At 53.1% G+C, this 23,136-nt stretch overlaps 1 protein-coding gene across 6 annotated transcripts in view; it reads left to right on the top strand.

Annotated features, from left to right (window-relative positions):
* The first annotated feature begins 798 nt into the window (after positions 1 to 798).
* Positions 799 to 23,136, top strand: part of SCNN1B (sodium channel epithelial 1 subunit beta) — a 57,484-nt gene continuing 35,146 nt past the window's right edge. Inside the window, exon 1 of one of the 6 annotated variants that reach the window (XR_011424719.1) lies at positions 799 to 976. The gene's annotated coding sequence lies outside the window, so the exon portion shown is untranslated. Of the gene's footprint in view, positions 977 to 1,486; positions 1,821 to 23,136 lie in introns of those variants that run through there. The other 5 variants (XM_070232100.1, XM_023616125.2, XM_023616126.2 and 2 more) reach the window with 5 other exon arrangements.

Genomic DNA, 23,136 nt, shown 5'->3' with positions numbered 1-23,136 from the left:
ACAAATAATGACAATGATAAACTTCTTTCTACTTGCAGAGGTTCATAAACTTATAGTGTCAAAAATCTTCTTAGTTGACTAATTTTCTCCGGCAGGCTCAGCTTCCTGCAGCCTCAGTGTCTGTGGTAGACAGAATAAAGGTCTCCTGAGGATGTCCATGTCCTCATTCCCAGAATCTGTGAACATGTTAACTTACATGGCAAAGGGGAATTAGATTGCACATAGAATTAAGGTTGGTAGTCGGTTGACCTAAAAGTGGAGACATTCTCCTGGATTATCTAGGCAGGCCAAATGTGATTACAAGGGTCCTTGTAAGTGGAAAAGGGAGGCAGAAGAGAGAGAACCAGAGATGTGGCGTGCGAAAAAGACTTGGTCGGACATTGCTGGCTCTTAAAATAGAGGAAGGGGCCACAAGCCAAGGAATGCAGGCAGTATCTAGAAGCTGGAAAGGCTAGGGACAAGATCCTCCCCTAGACGAGAACTAGATTCTTCTCTCCAGAAGGAACACGTTCCTACCCACTTCTAGATATTAGTGGTGTGCGGCTTCTGACCTCCAGAACTGTAAGACAAATTTGTGTTTTCTAAACTACTACATTTGTGGTCATTTGTTACAGCAACATCGAAAAGGAATAGTCTGGCAGTGGTGGGATACAGACGGCAGATGTTTGGGGTTTGCTGTGTGAAATGAAGACCCATGGGTTAAGGATCTTGGCGAGAAAGTGGCTGGAATGAGGGTCCTTGGAAGCCTGACCTGATGGGCAGAGAAGAGAGAAGGAAGTGAGAAGGAGAGGCGCGGGCGGGCTGGGCGTGTGCTGAGGCTGGAGCACAGGTGCAGTGGGAGTCACTGGGAGGCAGCCAGAGGCTGTTTGAATTTCTAATGCTGGGTGGGGCCCTCAGGGGAGGACAGGGATCTAGGAGTGACCACCGAGAGGGTGGCTGCGGCGGAGGGAAGGCGAAGGTCCCTGGGAAAGCAGAGGTGAGCCAACTCAGAGGTCAGAGGAGGTGCCGGGACTTTCCTGGGGAAATCAGCTGCACGGGCCTGATCCTATGCAAATTCCCTACCATCCCCATCTTGCCAGGGGACCATCTGTGCCTGTGGAGGTGTGCATAGGATGGAGGGTGCATACGATCCGGGGTGGGGTGCATACGATGGGAGGGTGCATACGATGGGGGGGGTGCATTCGATGGGGGGGTGCATACGATGGGGAGTGCATACGATGGGGAGTGTGCATACGATGGGGGGGTGTGCATACCATGGGGGATGCATATGATGGGGGGTGCTAATGATGGGCGTGCGCACGGCTGGGCAGGTGTGTGATGCGTTCCCGTACACCGCTGAGTAGGGGGGTGTTGTATGTGGCATGTGATCCTCAGTGAGAGGACTGTGGGGGACAGTTGTCTGTCTGGGGAACATGCGGATGAGGGGGTCTCTGTGTCCATATTTGGGGCATGCGTGGGTGTTGTGGGTGTCCGGCTGCGCAGAGGGAGAACGGGCCGTGTGCGAGCTAGGGGACGGGCGGGGGTGTTGGGTGCACAGGGATGTGGCAGGTGCGTGCGAGGGAGTGTGCGGGCCTGCAGCTTGGCGGCGGGGACGGTGAGCACAAGGGGCCCAAGGAGGTGGCCGGGGAGTCGGCCGGCGCGGCTGGCCCGGCCCGGGCCCGTAGGTGCAGGCTGGCTCCGCCCGCGGGCGTCCCCGCTTCCCCGCCTCCTCGCCTGCTCCCTCCCCGTCCCTGTCGCCGCGCGCTCGCGGCCCCAGAGCCACAGCCGCCGGCCGCCGCCGCCTCCTCCCCAGCGCTGGACGCCGCCGCCGCGGGAAGCAGGTATGACAGGCGACCCCGGGCGCACGCAGGTGGCCCTGGCCCGGCGCCCCCGCCCTGCGCTCTCCCGCCTCAGTGTCCCACCCGGGCGCTTGGGCGACTGGCGGCGGCGCTGGCGGCACTGAGGCGACGCAGGGCAGGGGAGGACGGGAGGGTAGAAAGAGTCCCCCGGGGCGGGCGGCGAGGCGCCGGGCGGGGGGACGGCCGCGGAGTCCCGGCGCGGCGGGCCGGTGGGCCAGGGAGGTTCAGGAGGATGACAGCAGCGACGCGGGAGCGCGCCGACGGCCGGGAGGCGAGGGAAGCGCAAGGCTGCGCTGCAACGACCCGCCTCCGCCCACACAGCATCCCTGAGCGGTGGGCCGCCTGGGTGTTCCCGTGTTACAGAGGGGAACGCTGAGGGTCAGAGGGTGGAGGAGCTTCCCTAGGTCCCGGGGACAAGTTGCCCGGCCCAGGCTCGAACCCGGGGAGTCTGGCCCCAGAGCCTACCTCTTGGCCCCCTCTGTCAGTCGGTCTGGGGGAACGTGGGTGTGTTCTCTGAGCTTCCCCGTTGGGGCCGTGCTGGGGAGGACGCCAGATCCAACCCCGCTGCTGTCTATCCCACAGGGTGGGGACATGTCCAGAGAAGTCCTATGGCCTCGGTGTGCTGGAGCAGGGGGAAATTGGGGACAGAGGTGTGCAGCGTGATGCGATGACCTTCCCCACTGGGGTGGAGGGAGAAACTGAGGCAGGGGGAAGTTGAGGGAGGAAGCAGCAGAGCTTCGTTCCCAAGAGGCACAACAGCGCCCCCAGCTCGTCTCCGCCCGGGATCGCAGGCCGCCCGGGCAGCCAGCCCTGAGAGAACCGGTAGGGGACCTCTGGCAACCCTGCCCCGGCCCTGAGCTACCCCGGGCCTTCGACATTCACAGCGGCCCGACCGACCTACCCACCGAACTGTGTCATTCCTCAGGGACGCGTGGATCGGTTCTCCTTTGTCTGTAACCTGCCCTCCCTGCCCCGAGAAGGTAACTGCCTTCATAATTTCCTTCTAGGCCTTTCCTACACCCATGCAGTCATATATATGCATACCTGTAGAAAGTATGTAAACTGCATAGCAATGTTGTGGGTGGATGTTTACTAGAAATGGTATAATACATCCACATCATTCTGCCACGCAGCTTCCCTCACCCCGCCTCGAGTTATCACGTCCTTGAGAGTTATCCGCGATGCTGCGTGTAAGTCTTGCTTGTTTATTTCAACTGCTGCGTGGTTTTCCACCAGGAGCATGCCTGCTGATAGGCACTTAAGTGGTAACAGTTTCAGGACTGGTTTTTATCTCTTTGTTCTTTGTCCTAAACTAACTTCACAGGATCTGAATTTGGGGGGAGAAGTCCCCTTTTCTCCATTGCACACGCACATGTATGCACACATGCATGTATACATGCATACATAAGGTATACACACATGCACGGGTGCACATACACACATCTCTATCCTGTCTGTCTGTAGGCGATGACAAACACTATACCTGCTTTAGCTGCCATGTCCGCTGAGCCCAAAGGCCTGGGGCTGAGCCAGGCCACAAGCTCTGCCTGTCCAGGCCCGAATGGGCAGAATTCCCATAAGGGACTGCATCCAGGGGTCCTTTCTAGATGCCCCGGTGCCACCCCCCACCCTCCCATAGGAAACGGAAGGAGTTAGGAACCGCGGCTGGCAGATTGGAGTGTCCAGCGTCCTATTTGTGTACCTCCGACTCCCCAGGTCCCGGCTGTGGTGTGAGAGTGTGCTTGCCCTGGAATGTGTGGCAGGAACATCACAAGTTTGGTGGAATGCCTGATAACAGCCAGTTGGGGAAAAGCTGGAATCAGAGCCGCTTGCATTCCAGTCCCAGCTCCCCCACTTCCTCCTTTGGGCAGTTCCCTTCCCTGTCTGAGCCACGGTTTTCACATCTGTGACACAGAGATGATGACAGTGGCAACCTCCCAAAACTGTTGAGTGGATCAGAGGGATGACGAAACAAAACTCTGAGAGTCTCGTCAGCACTCAGTGAGCAGGAAGTCTCAGCCTGAACCAGGGAGCCCCCGGGACGGCCCCAGGGTGGGGGTGACCTCAGAACCACCATTCGGGACCTCGTCGACACACCAAGCGCAGGCTAGAGAATCCTGAGTGCTGAGTGGGACGCAAGGTGCGATTTCTGCTTGCAGAGAGCCAAACCCAGCTCTCAACGAGAGATCCAGAGTCCAGAAATGTCCCAGCACCTACAAAGGGCCTACCGTGTGCTTGGCCTTGAGCTAAGACACAGAAACGAAGGGGGCAGAAGTCACAAACGGGGCCCAAGGGCGGCTTCCAGGAGGCCCATGCTCCTTATGAAATTTTAGCTTACTCTCAACATTTTAAAAAGCGGGAGATGTCACATAGAACTCCATATTTCTGGATCCCCTTGAGAAAAGAGGATCAGAAAGGCTGACAATTCCAAGTCCAGCATTTGGCTGCCCCCTTACATGTGCCACAGTGCCCTGTGTGTGCCCTGGAGGGTGCCACAGTCCCCGCCTGGGCCCCCGCCATTCATAAAGAGCAGGATAATGTAAAAGTTAATCATGTAGAGTCACAGCCAGCTGTGACATCCCAGCTCTGCATCTGAGTTGTGTGGTCTCAGGCAAATTATTTAGCATCTTTGTGACTTTCCTTCCTAACATGTAAAATGGGGATAATAAGTAGCACTTGCCTCAAAGGATTATTTGAGGCATTAAATGAGTCAACACACCTAAAAGTCTTAGAACGGTGCCTGGTGCCGGGTAAATACTGTCTGAGTGCTGATGCTGCTGATGCTGACGCTGATAATGGTGGCCTTAGCTTGCCTGGTCCCTGGAACAGTACAATTTATACTCCCAATTGCACTCCATATAGAATGCTATGGAAATACAAGTGCAGGAGAAAGGAAGGAAGGAAGGGAGGAAAGTAACACTTTGAGTGCCTTCTTCAAATAAGATGCCACAACCCTAGATATTTTTCTGCCCAAGGACAGGAAGAGGACCACATTTCAAGGAAACATACAAAGAGGGGACTTCTAAGGTGGGTTTTGAAGGATGAGTAGGAGTTTCTCTGGAGCCATGGAGTGAGAAAGGCATTTCCACACAGAGGAAACAGCCTTTACAAAGGCCTGGAGGCATGACCAAGTGAAGCATGTTTAGGAAGTGACAAGTGACAATATGACTTTGAGGTAAGGTATCTCAAAGTATAGGGAGAAGCAGGAAGATGAGTCTGGGGAGACAGAAAAGGACCTTGAGATCATGATGGGGCTTGCAGCAGGAAAGGGGATGAGCATTTCTTGAGCACCTGCTGTGTGCAGGTTCCTCTATACTCGCCACCCTATAGTCCTCATAATGCCCCTGGGAGTCAGGTCTCGTGATCCTCATCTTACTGATGAGTTAGACAGAGGCTCAGAGAGGGAAGCCTCTCGCCAAGAGCTTGCACAGTGGGTGGGGCAGAGCCGGGGTCGGCTGATGTGAAAGCCCGTGCACCCTCTCTGAGTCTCCATTTTCTCATTGTGAAGTGGGGGTGGTAGCAGTAAAACCCACTGCAGAGGTTTGTTGTGAGGACCCCATGGGAGAATGGATGTGCGGCTCTTAGCACAGTCGCTGGCACACATCAGTGCTGCCGTTATTCTGATGGGAACAAAGCCCGCGTCCCTGCAGGCCTCTCGGCCCAACCTAGCCTAGAGAAAACCTTCAAATGTGGTCCCCTCTGTCCACCTGCATCCGCCTTGCACCGGAGAAGTGGAGAGATGGTGGGAATTCCGCTGTCAGTAAAGACCAAGGCTGGAGGGCGGGTCCTGGAACAAGTCACGCCCCCTCAGCGCAGGAGGCTGGAAAGAACCATTTCTTTACAGATAGGAAAATGGCCAAGGGGCTTAATGGAGTCTGCAGGGTTATTATCCTTTAGAACTTGCTCGCCTTCCTCCTCTTGCAGCCTCCAGCCGGCTCACCTTGAGGGCCTGGGGCAAGATTTGACTTTCAGAGGAGCTGTTTCTTAGTGAAGGGTGCCCAGGCAGCTGAGAACTCATTTTCCTCCCCATAAAAAGCCTGTTATTGGAGGCCTCTCTGTGCCTGCGGGCTTTGTGGGCAGCCTCTTCTCCCTGGGCCCCGTGAGACCATGTGTCCTGGCACAAGTTCCTAGCGGTAGGAAATGGTCCCACGACTCTGCAGTGAGGACCATTAAGAAGCTCCCAGGTCAAGTGACAAGGAGGTAAGTCCAGGTAGGTGACAGTCACATCCTGGAGAGGACCTCTGATGGAGACGCAGCCCCCTCTGCACGTCCTTTTCAAAGCACTGATCAAGAGTGGGAGGCAGTATAGCCTAATGGGTAGAAGCATGGGCCTTGCCAGAAAGCTCGACATTGCTAGATCTGCCTACATAAGAATTAATAATTTCTGCGTGACCAAACACCTATAAGCCCAGGCATGTCAAACTAGTAAAAATATTTGCCACTTTTATAACAAAGAGTTAATTTCACGGAGAGCTCTTCCAAATTAAAGACCAACCACCAACCATCCAAAAAAGAAAAGAAAAAAGAGCAAAAAATATGATTCGGCTGTTTACATAAAAGAAATAAAAATTGAATTCGAACAGGCTCAAAGATGCTCAACCATACCCCAAAAACAGAAACGCACAACAGAACCACACTGATTTTGTTTTCCACACGCCCAGATGGCTCGGTAACACTCAGTGTTGGTGGAGAAACCAGGACTCTCAGACTGTGCTGGCGAGAGCAGAGATCGGTCCAACCTCGGGGGGACTTAGGCAAACTGTCGATGTTTAAGATGCCAATACCCCTTGCCTCTGTAACTTCAGCTCTAGGAATTTACCCAGTGGACATCCTTGCATTGCACCCAACATGTTAGAACAAAGATAGTCAGCACTGTGTGTGGCAGCAAAAGATCGGAAACCAAATAGCATTCATCAGAAAGGAACTAAATACTATACATGTCGAAACAGGCACGAGAACATATGCTGCGGCCATTCAAAAGAAGGCAGTAACTCTTTGTGAATGGATGTGAAACCATCTTCTGGATGTTTTGTTGAAAGAAAAATGCAAGGAAGGTATTTTTATATAGTCTTCTACCATCTGTAGGAGTGCTTTAAAAAGAGACTCAATTTGCATATATATGTACCTATGTGTATGTGCACATTCCAATCTGGAGGACTCGGAGCTGGTGATAGTGGTGACGCTGGGGCGAGAAACTGAGGGTCTTGGGTGAGATGGAGACTTCCTTTTCCTTGCGTACAATTTGGTTCTCTTTGGAAGTTTTTTCCCTCAAACGTGTTACATTGTACTTATAAATCTAGCCACATGCATCTTCTTCCTCCTTATTTAAAACAAGCGTAGCGTTAGAGATAAGGCGAACTCCCCTTTGACCACTACCCAAATTATGTAGTATATTTTCAAATAAGAAATGAATTCTTTTTTTTTTTAAGGAAGATTAGCCCTGAGCTAACATCTGCTGCCAATCCTCCTCCTTTTGCTGAGGAAGACTGGCCCTGAGCTAACATCCATGCCCATCTTCCTCTACTTTATATGTGGGACCCCTGCCACAGCATGGCTTGCCAAGCAGTGCCATGTCCGCACCCGGGATCCAAACCAGCAAACCCCGGGCTGCTGAAGCAGAATGTGCGCACTTAACTGCTGCGCCACCGGGCCAGCCCCTGAATTAATGTTTTTAAAAGTAGGGCCTTTGATCCCACAAGAACAAACACTGTATGATTCCACTTACTTGAGGTTCCTAGAATAGGCAAATTCACAGAAGCAGGAGCAGAAGAGAGGTCCCAGGGGCTGGGGGAGCGGGAGCGGGGAGCTGGTGTTTAGTGGGTACAGCATTTCATCCTGTTTGTGATGATGTAAAAGGTCTGGAGATGGATAGTGATGGTGGTTGCACAACAATACAATGCACTCAATGCCACTGAAATGTACACTTAAAAATGGTTAAAATGGTAAATTTTGTATATTTCGCCACAATAAAAAAAATTTAGAGATGACTCAAAAAAAAAGGTCGGCAATTTGCTATCAGGTTGCTTGGGTTCTAGTCCGTGGTTCCACCACGTCTTGGCTGTGCACACTTGATCAAGTGTGTGTGCTTCTCTAAGCCTTGGTTTTCCCACCTGGAAAGTGGGGCTGTCAATGAGCGCTGGCTCACAGGCGTCCTGCCAGGATCAGCCAGCTTTGTCCGGGCAAGGTGCTTGCGCTGCGTCTCTGGAACTCTCACAGGAGGTCAGGGTTAGGAGAACAGGGAGGCTAGAATCAGCCACTGGACCAGACGTTAATACCAGCAGATTTGGGAGGGGATGGGCACGCGAGTGTCCAGGGAGCTTGTAAAAGCATCGTCTGTATTTTCATAACACTCTCAAAATTAAAATATTATGTGTCCCTGTAATGTAAATTACACAGTATTCAGCAATTCTTAACCTGAGGCCTGCTAACCAGCAGAGATCCCAGTCCTGGCTCCACCACTTATCAGCTGTGTGATCTCAGGCAAGTTACTTAACATCCCCGTGCTTCCGTTTTCTCGTCCGTTTCTCATCCATAAACTGGAGATGATAATAATTCTCACTTCATCTGGGATGTCATGAGGATTAACTGTCAAGTGCTTAGAACAGTGCCTGGCACGCAGTAAGCCCTGAATAAATATTTCTGAAGTAAATAAATTAACTTGAAATTAGCCTGAAAGTCTTCGTATCTTTGTTTTTAAAAGAGGATTTTGTTTTTCACGTTGAGGAGACGGTGTCTTAGCCAAGATACAGTCCTGGGCTGAGCTGGACGCGGAGGAGTCCCTGGGATGAATTTGCTGGGAGTAGCTTCAGGAGGCTGAAGTGAGCTAAAGGGCGCCCAGCTGATGAGGTGTGGGGTGATAAGAGACTGAGGGTCTGAGTGGTTCGGGGATTTGCCTAAGAGGCCACAGAGTGACAAAAGAACCCAAATTCAGCCCCAGATTTCTCCTCCTCCCCAGGGCCTCCACGACGGGCTGAGCCTTGATGATTGGAAGCTGGGGAGTTGGGGACCACTGGTGGCCCTATGGCAAACACAGCCCTTTCCTTGCAGACCTCCAGGATAATCCAGGCAGCCTTGCTCCCTCCTATGTGCCAGGGAGCTCATTCCCAAGCCGAGGGCTAGAAGGAGGGCTAAGATCCGGGAAGTCTGGTGCCCCGCCTTCAGGAGCTGCGTCTCATTTGGCCCCGTCAAGGATGTTAAGTGGGGGCCAGCTTGCAACCTCCCCTAACAAGCTCCTCCCTACCTGCACGCTGATTGCCGAAATACCACTGTGGGGCTGTCACCTGTCTGTGTGTGGAGTTTGTTGGTTTTCTTGGTTGAAAGGCATCCCCCCCCCCACACACACACACCAGGAGGGATCACCTTTGTCCTTTCTTAGTGGTTTGCACCACAGTGAGAGTGAGTTGGATAGAGGCATTTGTGAGGTTATTCGGTGAGGTTAGTTGGTGAGGTTAGTTAGCGTGACAGACCGTGAAGAACCTTTGGGGTCTGAGGCTGTGGACCTGAAGGTGGCCTTCGAAGGATTGTTTTAGAGTCTAGGGTGGAAATGTAAAATGTTCAGAGTGCTCCTGGCACGTGAGGGGTGCTCCCGCACGGAAGGCAGGGCCATTTCCCAGGCCGGGGGAGTCCTGCTTTACCACAGGCTGCTTCGAGGGAAAAGTCCTGTCCTCAAAGCCTTCCCGCTAAGGTTTAGGTGTGAAAAGCCCCAGCCTCCTTCGTTCTCTTCCCCGGACGGGCAGTTTGTGCAACAGTGAAGGGCTCGGGAGTCAGCCGTGCTGCAGTTGGGGCTGAGCTCCCCGTGACCTGGGGCAAGATACTTCATGTCTGAGCCCCAACCCTGGCCTGTGGACGGGACAGCAGTACCTCCCGTGGGGCCCACGTGAGGCATCAGTGGGCTAAGCACACAGTCCCTTAGCTCAGCGGCTGGCAGGTGACTGACCGCAGTCACGGGCTGCCGTTCCACGGCTCTGATTAACTCCAGACGTGCTCACTGTTCTTGCCTGGCTTCGAGTATCAATGAGGGTGGGGCAGTGGGAGGAAGGGCCTGGGCTGAAAAGCCAGAGACACCTTCGATTGCAGAACTGAGAGAAAGTTGAAAGATCAGAATCAGGGCCTGGGAGTGTGTGTCGAGGGAGGGGTGATGCTCAAGTGGGGGGTAGACTGGTTGCTTGCCACTTGCTGGCTGTTGGAACAGAAGCCAGTCTGGGCCGCACCCCTCCCTGACCCCTCTGCCGCCAGAGGACAGTGGGTGGCAGCCTGACCCTGGGATGCCCGGCCCATTGGGCAGCTCCCCTCCCATAGAAGGGAGAACCTGGAGGAAGGAGCAGGTCTGGGGTGTGGGGGGGGGGGGGGCGGGGGGGGAGAGAGCCATTTCCCAGCATTTGGGAATATCTGGGAGTGACTTCTGAATGCTGCCACACTAAGTCACAGGGACTTAAACTTCTAGAGGGCAAGGTTTTGTCTGTTTACTGCTTCAGGGCTGCAGCCCCAGCTCCCAGTAGACGCCCCACGGATATTTGTTGAATCAATGATGGATGGATGGAGAGGTCCCAGCAGTGGGCTAGACACTGTAGATACAGTGGGGAGCAATCCACGTCTCTCAGCCCCCGGGAGACCCCTTAGCTCCCCCCTGAGGACCCCCTCTCCATCCTCACTCCCACTCCTGAGTGGCTGGCCTGAGATGGGTGGGCCGCGTTCTTGCTGGATCTTATGGTCTAGTTGGCTAAAGACCCCACCCTGCCATCAGACAGCCCCCCAAAAAGCATCTCCTCCACTCGAGGAGGGCGCCACTCCCTGTGGGGACCATGCTGTTCAGTGTCCCTTACACACAGGGATGAACTGACTTCAGTTTCTCCTTCAACACATGATATGATTCGTCCAATTAACGCTGCTGGGGACGCGTGGCTTTCTCTTCTACAGGGAAGATAAGAAAAGCAGGCAGCATTTTCTACACGTACACGCTGCGCCAGGCATGTGCGTTGTTGCGCGGAGTTCTTTCAGCAGTCGTCACAAAGGGCAGGTACGGGTGTCCTCCCCACTCTGACACCTGGAGAAACTGTGCTCTCACGCAGTGGCGTGATCTCGATGTATCCTTCCAACAGTCCGGTGAAACAGGTGGTGTAATTGTATGCATTTTGCAGATAAGAAAACAGGGTCAGAACGGTTAAGAACTCACCCAAGGTCACACAGAGCTAGCAAATGGTGGGGCTGGGATTAAACCCAAACCGTCTGACCGCAGGGCCCACTTTGCTCTCCCCACCCGGCCTCTCCTTGTCTTCCAGTGTCATCTGAGAGGTGAGTGTGGAAGAGTGGAAATTTTTGCTCTGTGACATGGCTCTTGAAGCCCTTGGTTCCCCTGTGGCCAGGTATAAGGTTTCAGCTGTTCACCGCCCGGGAACCGCCCTGGCTCCCTGTGTGGGTGAGGATCCTCAACTCCCCCAGCAGAGAGGGCCGGGCCAGAGCCGGCTTGCGTGCGGCCGTGCTTCTCAGGGCAGCAGCCCCTCACCTTCCTGGGTACCAGGTTCTCAGCCTCCAAATCTACCTGGAGGCCGTGAGATGGCCGTCCAGGGGCCCAGGAAGCCCACCGAGGCTGGGCTTGCCTCCCAAGGTCTTGGCTCCACAGCCTGGACCCGAGGCCCAGAAACACCAAGCTGGATTGCAGAAGTTGGCAGGAAACAGAGACTTAGCAGGAAACAGGAGGCGCTAAGGGAGAAAAGTGTCACCCTTTTTTCCCTTTCTTGTCTCTGATTCATGCCTTTCACCTAGTGTTTGCAGAGGAAGGTGTTTATTTAATAAACTCCAATGCAGCGGACATACTCCGGAGGTCTACGGCACAGGGCGCACAGCTGACCCAACACTTCTAGAGCGCTTACTATAGAAGAGGCACAGTGAGCAATGTTTGGCCTGAGTTACCTCATTTAGTCTGCACAGTAACCCTATCAAGTAGGTACATCATCATCATCATTGTCGCCATCACCATTGCTACCACCATCATCATCACATCATCATCGCCATCTTCCCCATACCCACTGTCACCTTCACCCCATCATCATCACCACCGTCACTACCCCCATCATCATCACGTCATCAGCATCATCACCATCATCCCCATCCTCATCATCCCCATCATCATCACCCCATGAGCATCACCATCATCCCCACCCTTACCATCACCATCCTCCTCATCATCATCCCCATCATCATCATCACCATCCCTACCCCGTCATCATCACATCATCATCACCATCATCACCACTCCCATCATCATCATCACTGTCATCCCCATCATCACCAACAGCAGCATCATGCTCACTCACATGGCTTCCCAGACTCAAGGCCCAACCTACAGATGGAGAAACAGACCCAGAGGACATGACACATCTGTCCCCTAGAAAGATGGTTAAGAGCTTGGCCTCTAAAGTCTAGAAGACGCAAATCTGAATCCTAGCTATGACACTTTCTAGCTGTGTGACTTTGAGCAAGTAATGTAACTTCTCTGAACCTCAGAGTCCTTGTCTGTAATATGGGGATGATCGGAGGGGCCGGCCCTTTGGCGTAGTGGTTAAGTTCCTGCGCTCTGCTTCAGTGGCCTGGGGTTCACTGGTTCAGATCCCGGGTGCGGACCTACGCACCGCTTAACAAGCCATGCTGTGGCAGGAGTCCCACATATAAAGTAGAGGAAGATGGGCACGGATGTCAACTCAGGGCCAGTCTTCCTCAAAAAATAAAAAGGGAGATGATCACAGTTCCTGCGTCACAGGGCTGTGGTGAGGGTCACGAGAGCTGCTGCATGTAAAGCGCTGGCACAGGGCCTGGCGCAAATCATAGAAGTAAAACAAACAAAGGAGAACATTCTGGCAAGGGGAGCAGCGGTGAAGTGGAGAGCTTGGGGAGTTTGGTTGGGAGTTCCCGGCAGCTCTGAATGGCGAGGGGCAGGTGCTGCCCAGCGTGAGAACGGGCACTGGAGGGCTCACACAGGGCAGCTGGAGGGCAGGACTGGAGAGACCACTCCAGGGCCCTTCTCTCTTCCCAGTGAGCCGGGGTGGGAGGGATGAGAAGGGCAGCTCTCACTGGAGCAGGACTGAGAGCTCAGAGCTGCAGCTGCCATCCGTCCAGACTGAGAGAGATCGGCGGGGGGCTCAGGTACCTGGTCCAAGCTGGATGGAGGAGATCCCAGGAAGAGTCAGCCACTTCCTGCTCCTGACCCAAAGGCTTCCCCACAGCTGCCAGCCCAGACCCCGACCATGCATGGCAGCATTTCCTCTGGACCCCTCTCCCTTTTTGATGACTTGTTTCTGAACAGCAGTAACGGTGGGCACCCAAGTCAATCCTACACTGGGCAACTGTGAGCATCTCAGCTCCAGCCTCCAGGGCTGCTGAGGACCGCTGTAGGGGCGAGTGCTCCACAACTCCAGGGGTGTTGTTCACACAGACTGCCTTGTGAATGATGCCCCCAAAGCTGTGCAGTGCACGACCTGCACAACCGTGCGGGGCAGCTCTGCCAGCTTCCTTCTTCCTGGAGAGGGTGCAGAATCTGTCGTCGGTGTTCCAGGTCTGGCTGCAGCTCAAGGCAGAGAAGGTTGAGTGGTATCCGGATGCCAATCAAGGTGCAGAGAGCCCAGGTTTGCTGCCCAAGGCTCGTCCTTGAGAAGGTTGTGTTTGGGCACTGGCGTGACTGGTGATGGTGATGGATTATGGATCGCCCTTAACATAGGTTACTGAGAGGCAATATAGCGAAGTGGTTATGAGAGCAGGTTCTGGAGTCAGACAGCCATGGGTTCAATTCTGATGTACTCTCACTGTGTGACTTTGGGCAAATCACCTGACCTCTCTGTGCCTCAGTTTCCTCATCTAAAAAATGGGTACATAACAGAACACATGGGTATACACTGGTTCTCTCTCTCTGTCGGAGCTGCCATGAAAAGGAAATGAGATGGTGCAGGTAGAACTCTGAGCAGTGTCCGCTGCATAGTTAAATGGTCACTACAGGTTAAAGGTCAGTGAAATCGCCAGCCAGGGAGGTGGGGCTCAGAGTCACCTGTAGGAAGGCAGCTCCCTGAACCCCTGCCAGGGCAATGGAGGCTTTGGGGTGCAATCTGAAGTCTTTGGCCCAGAGCCAGATCAAGCCTAATTTGATCAGCCCTTGTCAACATAAGATTTTCATCATCAGGTGCCACTGAGGTTTCAGAGGTCATGCAGGGGAGGTTGTGCGGGCAAATACTGGGAAGGCGAGGGCCTGCCACCCAGGCCAGCACGCCCACAATCCACTTCTCTAGCCCAGGGGGCAGAAGCCACGGCCCGAAGGCCAAGTTCGGCCCACCACCTGTTTGGGGCAGCCTACGAGCTAAGAATGGTTTTTCCATGGTTGAAAAAAATCAATAGAAAAATAATATTCCGTGACACGTGCAAATTAAATGAAATTCAAAATTCAGTGTTTATAAATCAAGTGTTATTGAAACACAGCCACGTTCGATCATCTCACATTATCTGTGGCTGCTTTCATACTGCCACGGCAGCACTGAGTGGCTGCGACCCAGACCCTGTGACCGGAGAGGCCAAACCGTGACTGCTGGGCCCTTCCTGAGAGAGCTCGCTGCCCGCTGCAGCTGTGGCTCCCACACTCCGCTGCGGTTGGTGTGCCCCGGGGGACTTGTCAAAAGCTGGATGCTCGGGTCACACCCAGATGGAGTAAATCAGACTTTTTTAAACACATTTTTTTTTTTGAGGAAGATTAGCCCTGAGCTAACATCTGCTGCCAATTTTCCTCCTTTTTGCTGAGGAAGACTGGCCCTGAGCTAACATCCATGCCCATCTTCCTCTACTTTCTATGTGGGACGCCTACCACAGCATGGCTTGATGAGTGGTGCCATGTCTGCACCTGGGATTCAAACTGGCGAACCCTGAGCCGCCGAAACTGGAATGTGCGAACTTAACCGCTGCGCCACCGGGCCGGCCCCATCAGACTTTTTTAAAGATCTGCAGGTGGTTCCATTCTGCAGCCGAGTTTCAGAACCTCTGTCCCGGCCCCTCTTGAGTCCCTACTGTGTCCTCTTGCCACGCCTAGGAGGCTGCCCTAAGCTCAGAAAGCTTGCCCAGAGCTTACGGCACCTTGCCTGCCCCAAGGCCTGTGGGCAGGGTTGCAGGCTGGTGCCCCACAGGCCTTACTTTGTGTGACCCACACAGTAATTTTTGAATTGGGAAATTTCACTTTGGCATCTGGATTTCCAGATTCTCTTGAAAAATTGGAAGATCTGGTCATGCTGAGCTCACATTTTTAAATGGGAATAATCAGCTGGGTCTGACACGGCTTCATTTTTTTTTAACATCACCTGCTTGGAGCCTGAAAACATTTGAGTTTGAGACCTCTGACTTAATGGTAACGAAGTCCAGGCCAGCACATCTCAAATTCTGACATGCACGTGAGTCCCCTGGCACTCGGTGAGAGCAGATTCTTCTCGGCCCAAATGTGGTGTCTCCAAGGAGCTGCCGGGTGGCACTGCTCTGCTGCTGGAGTCGGTGTTTTGAGTAGCAAGTTTGTGGGCCTTGGTCTCACACTTCTGCGGGGCCACCATCTCCCCTCGAGGATGACTGCTCCAGGCCCTGCCCTGGGCGCTCGGCCCGTGGGCTCTTCCCTACAGCAGGGTGCTCTGAGGTCCCCAGATAGCGGGATTTTTGTTCCTTCTGTGGTCAGACTCGTGGACACCCAGCTGTCACCAAGGGGATCAGGTCTTCATTGGCTTCTTCTGTCAACTGTCTCTTTGACCAGACCCGAGCGGTTTCCTCAAGTTCAAACGCACAATTTAAAGACATAATGGGAGCCTGGAGACGGCGGAACTGTGATTCCGTGCATTGCAAACCTCTTCCCCATTCCAAGGGGTTCGGATCTGTGCCTCTTACGACAAAGGCCCTCCAAGGCCTCACGTTAGATATCACAGGGAGCCCTGCTCAAGTGGATCGGAGCCCCAGATAAGGGGTCTTGGGTGGGCCCAGGCCTGCAGCCACAGGGCAGAGGGGAGTGGCCACCCCTACGCATAGCTGTGGCCGCACGAGCTTCAGGGCCATGGGCAGGGCCCCTCGCAGATCGGGCTGGGCCCAGCGCCACCCGCCACAACTGCCTTGAACAAGAATGACCACTTGGGCCAGGACCGGTTCCGCGGAGTCCTTGAACTTGAGAGGGCTGGCAGGCGGATCTGGATGGGTGAGCTGGAGGAGATCAGACATTATGAATTACTTAGTTCTCTTCCTGGACCCTTGAGAGCAGGGGCTCGCTGTAATCAATATGAAAAATTATTAATGAGATTTTTTATGTTCAACGCGTCTTTTAAAATTTTTAATTGTGGTAAAAAACAACATAACATAAACTTTTACCGTCTCAAGCATTTCTAAGCCCACAGTTCAGCGGCGTTAAGTACATTCACAGTGTTGTGCAACTCGTCTCCAGAACTCTTTTGGTCTTGCAAAAGATTAATATTTTACGTCTCTCTTTTCTGTACGATTTCTTGGAAATCTGGATTGTGTTTTGCACCAAGAGCACATCTCAGTTTGACTAGTGGTGTTTCCAGCGCCCAATAGTTGCCACATGTGGATAGTGGCTATTGTAAGGGACAGAGAAAGTCTGCTGCAGGGGCAAAGCTGGGAAGGAGGGAGCCCGGGGCTCTCTCGCAGGGAGTGTAAAACTCCAGTGGAGGGAGAGAGGAAACCTGTGAATGCTTAGATCCTCTCTGATGATATGCGGTTCTGGGGGGGGGGGAGGGGGTGCGGGGAATAGGGCCGTGGACTAGAGCGCTCTGGGGGATGCGGGTCACCGCTGGGAGGTGACATTTGAACTGAGGCTTCAAAGAAGCCAGCTCTATGAAGATCTAGGGTGATGGCCTCAGCCCTGCCTGTGCATCAGATTCCGTGCGGAAGATTAAATTAATACACAGACGCCAGGCCCCGCCTCCATCTGCCGAGTCAGCGTCGCTGTGCAGGAGGCCCTGGCGTGTGTTTTTTCGGAGCTCGCTGAGCGATGCCGATGCACGGCGGGGAGAGCTGGGGAGGCTGCCGGCGCCCCGTGCTCCAGGGGGCACTGTCCCACGCAGCGGGAACAGCAAGTGCAAAGGACCAGAGGTGGAACGATCTTGGAGTACTGGAGGAGCAGAAGTGAGGGAGGGAAGGAGGGGCAGGGGGGTGAGTCTGGACAGGGGCGGGGCCCAGGCCTCGCTGGCTTTGTAAGGACTTTGGGTTTTGTTCTGAGTGCCACAGGAAGCCATGGCCGGCCTCTTCGTGGGAAAAACTGCAAGTCTTCTTGCCAAAAGTTTTGGACATTCACTCTTTGTCTCTGCCTAAGTAAACAAACAAACAAACAGATTTAAGGTGCCCCATGTTGCCTTTAACCTGACAAGGAGGAGGGACTTCCGAGGCGTGGGAGTGTGTTTCCGCAGAAGGTTTGGCATCCCCCGGTTGGGGGAAAAAAAGAATAGATTCACCCCCCTAGGGCGAAACCATTGCTGCGGGAGGGAGGAGGCCACCCTGCCGCCTCTTGGACACCCTCCAGGCTCCTCCACCTGCACCCCCGCTCACAGTCAAGTCTCCGCTCCTTCCGTCTTTACAGCCTGTGTTGGTCTGCTAGGGCTGCTGAAACGGAGTACCACAGCCTGGGGGGCGAGGCAACAGAAACTCACTTTCTCACGGGTCTGGAGGCCAGCAGTGCGAGCTCAAGGTGGCGGCGGGGTTGCTTTCTCCCTGCTCAAAGGGGCAGGAGGATGGAGGGAGACCGGGTGCCCCCCGCTCCACGGCCCCTCACGCCCGCAAGCAGAGGGGATGTTTGGAATGTTTAGGTGAAAGGCACCTTCCAGTTGCAGAGGTTTCCAACCGTAACCACCCCTTGCAACCATACCAGATTGCATACCGGGGCATAGCAGCTGAATGTCTACACTGACCCCAGCCCTGAAGTCCAGACGTATTTATTGAGCACCTACTGTGTGCCAGAGTTCCAAGGTCACCCATCAGGGAGTCTGTGCAGGGAGCTGCCCGCCCAGTAGCGTAGGTTGGAGAGGAATATAAACAGCCGTGGTATGAGGCAGATGGGGGCAAATAAAATAGGAGGGGTTGGTGTGAAGAAAATCTTACGGGGCTACGGTGGAGGGACGGTGACTTCCATTCAGTGGGGACTGGGAAGTTTCTCAGAAGAGGTGACACGGGAGCTGGGCCTGAAGGGAAGGCTCTCTAGGAGAGAAAGAGCGTAAGGAAAAACATGCTGATGGGAATTTCCAGAGTGTCCATGGTATCCAGCAAGTGGTCCGGTTGGACACAGGTACAAGAAGCACGAGAGAAGTTGCTCACCGACATTTATCCCTCTGTGCCAGACGCTTTACAAGGTGCTTCAGCGTCACAATTTCATTTTCATACCAGCCCAATGAAGTAGGCACTATTTTCCCCTCATTTTACAGATGGAAGAACCAGGGCACAGAGAGGTTAAGTCAGTTCCACAAGGTCACACAGCAAGTAAGTGACAGAGCGGGGATTCGAACCCAGGTTCTTAACTACCCCATTTTGAAAGGAAGTGAGGGGAATATGAGGAGATGTGTAGGTGGGGGGTCTGTGGTAAGGCATCTTGAAAGCCAGCTAAAGGTTTGGCCTTCATTCTGCTGACACCTGGAGCTGTTGAAAGTTTCTGACAAGAATGTGACACAGTGACGGCTGAGCCTCCGGGAAGTGCAGCCCTGAAACCAAATCATTCGTTTATGGAGCTGGGAACCTCCCCTTCCAGCACCTGCCCTTTCTACAGCAGCTTTGCAGATAAGCGTGTAAACCCACCAGCCACCTATGCGCTTTCATCCTTCTTTCCCCGAATAATGAGAAGCAGAGCCGACACCACACTGAGTGCCTCACATGTGTTACCTCATTTTAATCATGACTGAAAATAAAAGCCCAGGGAGGGAGGTACTGGCCCGAGTCACAGATGAGACAGCAGAGGCTCAGGGGGGTGATACGATGCATCGGAGACTCCACGCAAAGCTCACATCTCTAGTAATAATCGAGGACTTCACGTTTCCCGATGGCAAACAGAGAAAGCGGCTATAGAGCTGGACCTACTATGTGAGCCTCAAGACATTACCATGTGGACCTTATTTTTCCGACCTTGGGCAGGGACGCTGCATTTTATCATTCCCAGTGGGATACCGCCTCCCTCCTCCCTCTCTACCCCGAACAGCCCTGGCATCTTCCAGGGCTCGGCACATTCTCTCTGTACCAGGTTGCTTCCAGCCTCGCCGGGGAGGGAAGTAGGGAGCCTATGACACTCACCACATTCTTCCTTGTCTGCTGTCAACACACGCCACCCACTCTGGGCAAGGAACCCCTTGCATGGCTGGGTAGGGGTAGGGCTGTGGGCTTGTGTGCTCGCCGTTGGCACCCCCAAATCATCTGCCCATGAGGACACGAGGATACAGCTCCTGGCGCCAGGCCTGGTGGGTGAGGTGTTTTCCCACGTAATTGTGATTGTACAGGATGAAGCCTGGTGTTAGACACGTCCTCGGCAATAAGGAAAGCAAACACAGCATTGAGACTCTGTCAACAAGGGTTGGGAGGACAGGAGCCATTCAGGAAGCACAAGTTGTGAAGCCCATCCTTGGCTCACCTCGTCCCCAGGAGGAAGGAAAGGGCCCCCTGCATAAACTGTGGAAAGAACTGCCGGCCTCCTGGGGACCCCAGGCTGGTTTTCCTAGTTGATGCACATGCCTCCTTCTTGTTTTGTTTTTCTTTTTTAATTTTTAAAAAATCTATAAAAGTAACAGAAAATTTTGGAAAAACAGTTAGAAACATTAGAACACAAGCTGAGGCGTACAATCCGATCGGAACTTCTCTTCCAAGTCCCCATTCTCCCAAAGAGTAGCCACTTTGTCCCGGCTGGTCCAGCCCCCGCTGCCCCTTGCTCGAGCTGCATCTAAATTCTAGGGAGCCCACACTTTTAAAAAGTCCTTCTATAACTCCCACTGCCCTGACAACCCTTTTTCCTTGACAATCGATTTTTCCATGTAGTTACAACCTCACTTTTAACATGTAACATTCTATCATAAGCTTTTTCCATGTTGCTATAAAAAACCATTTTCTCATTTATTATTTTTTATAATATAAGCAATATATGTTCATTGTAGGAAAGCCTCAAAACACCAATAAACTAAAAACATTTTTTAAAATAACCCAAGATCCTTCTACCCAAAGATAATCATTATAAACATTCTGGTCAATCCCATCCAAATTTTTTTTTTGTGCACAGAGATACCTATAAATCCATAGTTTTTTAAAAACAAAAATAATGAACGCTCCTTCTTCACAGCTCCCCAGTATTCTATCATGTGCCTGTATCACGGTTTGTCGCATCCTTCTGCTCCTATTGTACGTTTGGGTTTTCTTGCCATCTGTGTCCACGCAGAGAAGCCAGGCAGTGAGGGTTCTATTGTCACAAGGTATGGTCACCTTTCAAACCTACCTGTGGGACTTGGCCACCAGGTGAACAAGGAAATGGCAAATGAGGAGCACTCTGGACTGATGACAAGACAGGTCCTCCAAGGGTTAGCATATTGGCCAAAGGCCAGATGCACGCTCATTTCTCCTTTAAAAGACCGTTCAAAAAGAATGGCAGTTATGGCCACATCTGATGTCCTGGAGTTGGGGGTCTTCTGGCTGGGGTGGCAGGATATGTGTCCGGCTACTCCTGGGATGGAGGCTGATACAATCCTAGACCCAGGGGTGGAGAAACCTACGGAACGGGTTTTGTAAGAACACAGCCGTGCGCCGAGGGCGGGAGGGTCAGTACGGTGGGGTGTCTTTGAGCAGCAAGTGGCAAGGTCTTACATCTAATCTGGCGAGTTTATGAGACCAGGGAGGACCTCCACTGAATCCGTCTTCTTGTGCAGTGTGGCGTGTGGAGATGATTTTTAGATGGTGCGCAGACAAATGTCTTTCATCTCATTAGTAATTATTTATGTTGAGGTGTATTAGAAAACATATATAATTAGTAACATCAAAGCTGTGATTTGTGGACTTTCTTGCTTAGGACCAAGGTAAAGTAGGTATTTAAGTAAAAACAAGAGTGAGTCAACATAGAGAAAGACATTAAGTCAGTGAGAGTATAATTGGTACCCGGATCCGGCCCAAGTTCTGAAGGCGGCCGTGGAGGCCGGTCCTTGTGCATCAGGCAGGCCGTCCCCAGGGAAGAGAACGCCGGCAGCCACTTTCAGCTCCAATCTTTGACCTGTCTTTGCTACAAGAGGCCTCTGTCTGGAGAGGCAGCTTCTAAGGGCTTCTCCACCCCTCCAGTGTGAGCTGGATCAAGAACCCAGAAGGTACTGGAAAGAACCAGTCAGCACAGACTCATCCTCCGGGTTCCTGAAACCTGGAAGCTGGTCTGGTCCCGTCGCTTTGGAACGTGGAAGTCCTGTCCTGCGGACATTGTGGTAAATGCCTCTGAACTGTGGGCTGTGGTTTCACCAGCCATGCCGTGACTCGAGCATTTATTTCTGAAGTGAGTTTTTTAAGTGGGTTGGTGTATTTGAGGTTTTCTTCAGACTTTGGATTATCCTGTCGGCATATGAAGGGGTCCCAGTGGTCTCCTAACTCTCGTTGGTGATCCATTTACGTATGTGTGAGTCTTTAAAAAAACAGGTTCTAGGCTTTCGACTCTGACCTTTTGGCTGGAGCTGAGAGAAGTGACTCCTAGGAAGTGGGTGATGGACCGTCACCAGGAAGGAGGTCCCCAGGTCTGTGCCCTCAGGATGTCCCCAAGTTCGAGGCAAGTGCAGACTGAGGTTCCTCATCCTTGGGATCATTTTTTTGCGTGTGACCTTTGGAACTTCCACTATCAAGACAATGAGTTCCCATATCATTTGCATATCAGTACCTCAGAGCTCAGTGGCATTTGTCTGGCTGGGATCACATTGCCGACGTTTATTTAACTGTTCTGTACATTTAAAATGCCGCAGTTTTCTTTTCAGATTCAGAAAACAATCATTTTTTTTTCTCTTGCGTAGACCCTTGAAAGAATAAAAGCCAGTAAGAGCTAACACACATATGGCACTGTGGACCACGCATTGTTCTAAGCACCCTCAGAGGGAACTGTAATATTGTTCCTGGAAATGGGGGCACAGAGACACCATGTAGTTTGCCCAAGTTTGCACAGCACGTCTGGGTTCAAACCCAAAGCTTGGCTGCAGCATCTAGGTCCTGAGCTGCTCCCCTCTACGGGGAGTCATGGTAAGCCTTTCCTGCAAACTCTGTTATTGACTTTTTCCCATATCAGGGGAAGTTCACCCCCACATTCCAGCCAAGGGTTAGGAGACTTTCTTCCTTTGAAAATATGGCCCAGCTCAGCCAGATGTTGGTGACCGTGGCTCCAGGCAGAAGCTGGTGTTTGGCAGGACCACCCCTGCCAGCCTATATGATGCCTTCGAGCAAACTAGAAAAAGGCCCCCATCTGTGGGGATGCACTTCAGGGCCGCGGAGCATGAACTGGACTTCACTCCGGTCTGCCTGCCTCCAACCTGAACAGGCCCAACCTACACAGTCATTGTTGGTCCCCCCATGGTCAGGGCGAAAAGCTGGTGTAAGTGGCGGTTCTTGGGGCCATACAGGCCCCATCCCCACCGGGTGCATCAGTCCACCCTGAAGTGTTGACAAAGCGTTTTCTCCCAGCAGCCTCTCTCTTTTGGATCATGAGCCTGCTTTCCATGTGGTGCCTGAGGGGTGAGGGTGTGTGGTGTACCGGACCCTGTGCATTGGGGTCTCTTGTGCCCCAGGCCTCCATGGAGCTCTGGGGGACCTCGGTTACGGCTTCACATCTGGAGACCAGACCAGGTTTTCCAGGGACCTGGCACCTGCTCCCTGCAAGGTGTGGCGCACGCTCTTCATGCCCAGCAGTAGCTCTGAGCACATATCTGACATCGTGACTCATCTTACATCCCAGGACCAGCCAGACTGGCACAGCGGGGCCACTGTGAGCTGCATTGGGGTGAAGATGGCGGTGGGCCTCTGCCCCTCGCGCCTTGCCCACCCCCCGTGCTAGCTTTGTTCAAGATACTTGCTCTGTTTTTAGCCCTCCTGGGCTGTGTTCAGTGTCTGCAACATTGGCCACCAGGCTGCCTTCATTTCCTAGCACCTCAGATCACAAAGCGCGTGTCGTAGTCAGCCTCCTCGGGAAAGGTGGGTTCATTTTGCTTGGGGATGAAGGGACAGTGCTGGCACCCGAGTCATCGCAGGCTGTCCCAGGGTCTTAAAGAAGGTGCAGGGAAGAGAGTGCACAGGGTGGGGTCCCCTGCCCACC

Source organism: Equus caballus, chromosome 13, assembly GCF_041296265.1.
Source record: "Equus caballus isolate H_3958 breed thoroughbred chromosome 13, TB-T2T, whole genome shotgun sequence".
Classification (NCBI taxonomy): Eukaryota; Metazoa; Chordata; class Mammalia; order Perissodactyla; family Equidae; genus Equus; species Equus caballus.
This window is presented reverse-complemented; position numbering and strand designations above follow the sequence as displayed.